A 7,351-nucleotide genomic window follows, 5' to 3' on the forward strand; every position below is an offset into this window, starting at 1 on the left:
CTATACAGTAGGTCCTTGTTGGTTATCTGTTTTATATACAGTAGTGTGTATATGTTAATCCCAGCCTCCTAATTTATCCCTCCCCCACCCCTTTCCCCTTTGGTAACCATAAGTTTGTTTTTGAAGTCTGTGAGTCTGTTTCTGTTTTATAAATAAGTTCATTTGTATCATTTTTTTAGATTCCACATATAAGCGATATCATATGGTATTTGTCTTTCTCTGACTTACTTCACTTAGTATGATAATCTCTAGGTCCATCAATATTGCTGCAAATGGCATTATTTTATTCTCTTTATGGCTAAGTAATATTCCACTGTGTGTGTGTATATATGTATATATATATATACACACACCACATCTTCTTTATCCGTTTCTCTATCGATGGACATTTAAGGTTGCTTCCATGTCTTGGCTATTGTAAATAGTGCTGCAATGAACGTTGGGTGCCTGTATCTTTTCAAAGTGTGGTTTTTCCGGATACATGCCCAGGAGTGTTCCTGTCCTGCTCCAGTAGCCCCTGTACCAAACTGGGTCAGCCAAGGAGGATTTACCTAGATGTCAATGGTGAGACTTGGAGGTCACCTTGACTGACTCATTATCAGAAAGTGACCTACTAAAAACATAGGCTTTTCATCCATCAAGCCCATTAGCCTTAGGTACTTCTATTTTAATCCCGGAATTTCTTCTTAAAACACGTGAATTTAAATGACTCTGTTCATTCCTAGAAGCAAATAGCCTAACTTTTTTGACTGGACACATTTTTAACTCTTCCATTTTTATCACTTTTAAAGAAAAGCTTGGCTGATTTTAATGACCTTTCTCCCCCCTTGGTTTTATCCTTATAGAGCAAGGAATGTTAAATTTGATGCTGTCAAATCATGACAGTTCAGTAAAAACCTTTTTGCAACATTAGTTGTGAAAACTTTTCTGTTCAGAAGGAATGTGAAATTTGTTTTTTAAACTTCTCCAAGAATTTCTGTTTTATCACCGCTTTTGCTGAAGTCGGGGAGTTCTCGATATTCATGTTTTAACATGTTTTAACTTGTAAGTTGACAAATGTTGGGGAGGTTCGCTTGCTTTTAAAAAATTTATTTTTTTTCCTTCTGTAAAGCTGTGGGATATTCTGTTTTCAGTCCCCACAGTCCAATTCAAATAAGGTAGCATTATAGTGTTATCTTGTGAGTAAAAAGAGAATGTTACCTTGCACACATTGAATAATTAAAAGTTTTGCTTTCTTACAATTAACAGCTTAAGACTTGAGGTATTTTTCTAAACATTGAACATAGTCAAAGCAGAGCGTTTTTAAAAAGAGAGTGTGTCAATTCTAAGATGTCCTAACATGTTAATGTAACGTACGGTGTTGGAGTGGGTTTGTTACATCTTAGCAGGTATCTCTGCAAATGAAATATTCAGTTGAGAACTGAGGAAAAGGTGGAATATGAAATTCATTCAGAGATGGCTTTCTGAATCTTAATTTTTACACATTGTCTGAGTTAGAGTCCAGGCCAATGGAAAGACCAAAAAAAGGCTTTCTATGTGACTAAAATAATATCCAGTAGCAGTAAAAGTGGAACTCCACTGCTTCCAGGAAGTCATGCACGTTGAAAGAGAGATGTGAGGACAACAGGAATTTGTATTGTTTCCCAGGGTGTGGAGCCAGACTCTGGCATCCAGACAGCTTGGATTCCAAAACCAACCGAGATGTTGACAGTGGGAAGTTCACTCTGTGTTTCTTTATAACTCAGTTCCTCCACCTGTAAATTAGCGATAATGACACTTTAACAATAACACCTTTCCTAACACATGGTGGTGTTGTGTATATGAACTACTCCTATGTAGAACACACTGAACTTCACAGAAGAAAGGAGTACTCTTCCTCCAAGGTTTCCCAAGTGTTATTCACCCATCTTTCACTTGTGAACCCAAACGTTTTATTGCAGCGGGCCAGAGCGGGGTGAAATGAAGTGCAGCGGTAGGGAGCTATCCAGATGAAGCTTCTTCACTTTCAATGGATGTATGAGGGTTTGGGGGTAGATGTGTATCTATACAGAAGGTGGTACACCTATCAAATCACTCCTGTATTATTTAGCCTTGAAATGTATGAAATTGTTATTTTATAATTGGGAAGAGTGAAATGTACAAGTAAGACCCCATTGCAATGAAAAGAACTGCATGATAAAGACACTTTGATGTGTTCGTGACTGACTCAAAGGAACAAAGCTTTTGTTTATTTAGTCACCATGAAAGTCACATCTTTCACTCCTGATCCCACACAGACCACATGCTTTGTCTGGTCTCTGTTCAAGCAATTCCTCACGATAAAGGGGTTGCTTGAATTCAAGGAAGAAAAGGTTTATTTTTCTCCCTTTTATTCTGACATCAACTAGATACAAGCCTCCACATTCCCACACTTTTTTCATATACGCACTGAGTATCCAAATATCCCACTGACTATTACAAATATATTTATATCCAGGCATTTAGTGAAGAAGGGAGTTGTCAGACACAAACGGGACAAGCATGTTTTTGAGATGACCCTTTCTCCTCTAAGTAGCAAAAGAAAATCACCTTCAAAAAGTGTGTATATCCATATGGAGTTGGTTATTCTCCTTCAGAGTCTCTAAGGTCAAATTTGTGTTCACTTTGTCTTTCATGTAAATACATGTCTGTCTGATGGCATCCCTGCACGTTCAGGTTTAAAATACTATGTTCGATAGAGTACTGATTTCCAGAGAAGAGTTGGAAAAATAGATCTGATCCTTTTTCTTTCATTTTTTTTCATAATTGTCAAAAATGCATGATGTTTACAAATGACTACCTGAAGACCTTGGTAGTTATGTCCTTACCCACATTTATAATTTTAAGTTGCTTACGAAGTAATGTCTATCTGAATATTTTATACAAAAATTTTATTACTTTCTCCAAGTAGACTAAAGTATTTTCTACAAGTCTAAGTAATGGTCATTTACCTCCAAGAAACTAAATTTGATATATCTCCCTCACACAATAAACAACGCACATATACAAAACGAGCAGATAAATTGGTTTGATAAAATAAGGAAAATTATCTGTAATAAGATGCACTTTGGTCTGAATTTTTGCTCTACACTTGAGGCCACCAACTGCTAAACACGGCCACTGTGGTGGAAGATATAGTCCAAGAGCAACATTGATGGAAAGTTATCAAAAGGAAAGAAGAGGAGTTGCTTCTTTTGGCTTGAGTTGATTATTTGATGAATGAGAGGACAGTGGTTCCATTGCATTGTGCCAGCCTTGTTAGAATCTAGGCTGATGGGGCGGCTGCGACTGTCTCTTGGTGGACTTCAGTCCCCAAGACCTCCCTCACTGTGCCCATGGCCCCGGGTTCCCTCTCTCTACCTGTTATATGCAGATTGCACGGATCCTTTACTAATTAGATACTCCCATTCGTTAGAAGTTACTTTCTCTTTACGAAAAACATCCAATGCTTTTTATTTCGTAGCTGGCATTTTTTCAATTATATTGTTGAATATTGGTGGATTGGGATGTTTCCAGATGTGTCCCTAAAATACACAATTTCCCTCTTTGGAACAACTGACTTTTTAGAGTAGTAGCATTTGCATCCTTTCAGCAGCTCTAAGCCCTTCTTGCACAGATGAACCATAACAGTTCAGAATTTTTATTTCAAAGAAAGGCTGTTTCCATAGTGGGTAAAGCTTGGCTGTACACTGACTGTATGGATTCTAATCCCAGCTCTGCTACTTCAGAATGTACAAACACAAGCAGGTTTTTTAACCTCTCTCTGTTTCCGTATCCTCATCCATATAATAAGGATATGAATAGTATCTTACTCTGAGTTATAATAATGAAGCTGTTAATAAACATTTTTATTATTATAGTTATCATTTTTTCAGAGGAGGAAAGTAAGAATCTATGATCTTCTCCCTGGACTCCTTACCGAGCCATCCTGCCTTCTCTGTACTTATACGGGTTGACAACTGGCTGGCGAGATAGGTTGATGTTTTGTCTGAAGTCTTGTTCTTTTCTCTCCAGGGAGTACATTCTGCTATCTTGGCCTCACAGCCCTTCCTTTTGATTACAAAGCCCGCAGAAGCAAACAGAACACACCCTCCTCAGTTCCTCCTAAACGTGTTTCTTCTGCTTCTACTATGCCAGTTCTGGAGCAAAGACGCTGATGAAACAACACTCATTCCTGAAAAGAATACATTTCTGACTTTCAAATCCCCTTTCCCGGTGAAAGGAATGGCAAACATTCAAGCTTCAGCATCTGTTCTCCATTTGCACTGAGGAATGTCCTGTCTGGCAGCACCAGCTCTGCAGAGCCCCTGTTCCCCAGCTCCTTTGGTTTTATTTATATGTATTTCCATAGCTCATTTCTGTATGTCCCTGCTGCATTGGTGTGGCAGCAAGCGACCGAAGGCTACAGCTTTTACCACGGACACCAGGTCCGGTGCCACTACACAAAACGAAGCCAGTTCCCGTGAGCTGCCTACGATATGCATTGCTGAAGTAACGTTTTACCCAGGGTGTGCCATCGCAGTGATATAAATATATTTTTTTCCTAGACTAAATATGAGCTGACTATCTCTTTTGATGTGTGTACATAGGTGTGTGTGTGTGTGTACGCGTGTGTACGTGTGTGTGAGTATATAACCTCATGCTTAGACCTGCCTGTGAATGTTGCGGAATGCTACACGTGGAGAAGTCTGGTTTGCCACCAGTTCTGAGTTGAAGAGCCACGTGAGATAGTGGGCCTGGAAACCGTGCCCCATCCCCTTAGAAGGACAACCCGGAAGTGTTAAATGTCCTGTATCTATAAGTGTATTTTGTAGCAGCCATGCTAACCTTAGTAAGTCATCCTACAGCTTTGGACAGAGGCATTTTCACCTTAGCGGTGGAGTGATTTTTGAATATAGATCCATTCAGGTGACAACCCATCATCAAACTCACGAATGCTGATTGAACTCCTCATCTGAATCACCAGTTCCTTGGTGGAGGGAGAGAAGGGGATGGAATTTGTCTAGTAACCCCAAATGGAATACAAGTAGCCTTTGTTTTCCTGCATAAATGGACGTGTTGAATGCGAACAAATATATGCAATTCATATACTTTTGGAGATGAACGTAGACGTGTGTGTCGGCTTTGAGATGATGTGTCCTGGATTAATACTTTGTCTCCCAATATCACAGAAAAATACATGCCAGTGACTCTTGAGGTTGGCATAGTAGGGATGAAATGGCCTCAAGCAACTTCAGGTTCCCAATTTACACGGAAAGTTCGACTGTTATGAATATGCAGGTAACTTCTGTGGCCCTCAAAAGTGCATCAGCCTTCCGGAATCTGAGGTCCAGTGTGTGAAGATTCAGTTTTGATCTGATAATGTATACCAAAATCCAGCCAACATACTGCCAATTTTCATAATCGGAGTGGCTGCCTTGCTCATTCTAAGCTATGGTTGCAGAAACTGTGGCCATTTATATAAGCTATAACATCAAATCAGGGAAAAATGGGGGAAAAAAAAAGATTCCAAACCTTATATTGTTGGATAAGTAGAGAAAATCATCAATAAATATTTATTACATTCTGACAGGGTGTATGGCATTGTATTCTCATGACTATGCCAGAGTGACACAGTTAATTCACCCCTTTTGGGGGACTTTAATATATTTCTAAAGGGATGTGCCTATGCATTGATGCCTGAAAAAATATGTATGAAGAAATGAGGTTGAATCTCTTGAGTGGGTTTTCTTTCCCCGGAGGTCAGGGCAGGAGACCAACTTCAGGTGCTGTATTTAGCCCCAGGAATGAATGCTGCCCTAGTGAGCTCAGATGCTAAGTCATACTCAGATGCTAAATCATGAGGCAGCATTAAGCTGTTCCCCTGCACCAAATCAAGTAGCTTCACCATGTGTTTGTTTGCTGGCCCCCAAATTATTTTTAACAATCTTAAGAATGAAATGTTTCGGTGTGTTTTAAAAAGTTCTTTTAAAGAAAAGTTATGCTCACTACACTGCTGGTGTGTGTTTTTGAGACCTCTTGTATTCAATCTGTGAAGGATATGTGTATTAATCCATACACACTTATAGCCTCAATATTTGTCTGAAGACACTTAAATTCTGACAAGTAAAAGAAAGTTCTAGAAGCAATATTTTCACTTCTTTAACATTCTCCAAACAACGTCAAGCATTGGTACACACTGAAGAGTGCATTTATTTTTTGTATCACTCCAAGCATGTTGGAATATGCAAGGACTGTGGTTAAAATTAGAATGTATAAGGCATATTATAATTTAGTTCATACTGAAGAAGAAATTAACAGAACAATGCTTGGTTCAGACATGTTCCAAAATTTGAGCGATCTCTTGAGTTATAGAGATTTTTCTATTTTGTTTTAATTTGTCAAGGTATTTTGTTTTCCCTTCATGAACTTTAGGTACACATAACTTATGTCATTTATTTATGGTCTTTTATACCTAGTTTGTAAAATTGTAAAATAGCAAACTAAATGCAAAGAGTTTGCATTTGAAAATAATAAAGTAGTTGCCGTATACAAACGTGGAATCTAGTTGTCTCTTTTCAACAACTTTTGCCACATGCATCGTGTGTCTAAATTAATCGCTTGTTGTCATTTGGTTAGAACACAAAATCTTCAATTCTAATTTTGCTTATTTAGAGAATGAAAAGCGTTGATTTCTAAATGGTCCTCGCCCTTGAGAACAACGTATTAGCAAATCTAACTTAGATTCCGTGAGATCCTGTATCCCACTGTAATTAAGACTGAACTTTGGTTAGAATTCAGTCTCCACCTCTTACTCATCATACAATCTAGGGCAAGTTTCTGAATTTCCCTGTGCCCGTTTCTTTGTAGAATGGCAATTACAATGCCAAGAGCTTTTATGAAGACTATATTCAAGTGTTAGTACAATGTCTAGCATCTAGCCAGAACTCAACAAACAGTAGCTCTTCTGAGGATACAAGCTGTCTTTAACATTCCCAATCCTACACCCACTCTAACACCGTTGCTACTGATCCAGGTGGCTAGCTACGCGTCCCTACCATGAGCTTTTAATCCAGGATCCATGGACCCTTGACCATACACCACTGGAGATCCAAGGTGTCGAAAAGTTTTCTTAAAACATGGTGCAGTTGTTAATGATTATATATGTGGTTTGACGGGGAGAAAGTTAATAAATTTTATCAAATCTTACATTGGTGTAGGATACGAAAATATTAAAGGCCACAGTTTTAAGAATGCATGCTCTCCACATTATTTCATTCAATAAGCTACCATTGGCTAAGCCTTTGTTAATTGGAAATGAGACTCGAAGACTTACTATAATAAATTAAAGCAC

At 38.5% G+C, this 7,351-nt stretch overlaps 1 protein-coding gene across 1 annotated transcript in view; it reads left to right on the top strand.

The window, feature by feature from the left end:
• EPHA4 (EPH receptor A4) overlaps positions 1–6,553 on the top strand; it is a 146,479-nt gene extending 139,926 nt beyond the window's left edge. The window contains exon 18 of the mRNA XM_060151999.1: positions 4,033–6,553. The gene's annotated coding sequence lies outside the window, so the exon portion shown is untranslated. The remainder of the gene's footprint in view (positions 1–4,032) is intronic.
• Positions 6,554–7,351: the final 798 nt, after the last annotated feature.

This window comes from Lagenorhynchus albirostris, chromosome 6 (assembly GCF_949774975.1).
Source record: "Lagenorhynchus albirostris chromosome 6, mLagAlb1.1, whole genome shotgun sequence".
Classification (NCBI taxonomy): domain Eukaryota; kingdom Metazoa; phylum Chordata; class Mammalia; order Artiodactyla; family Delphinidae; genus Lagenorhynchus; species Lagenorhynchus albirostris.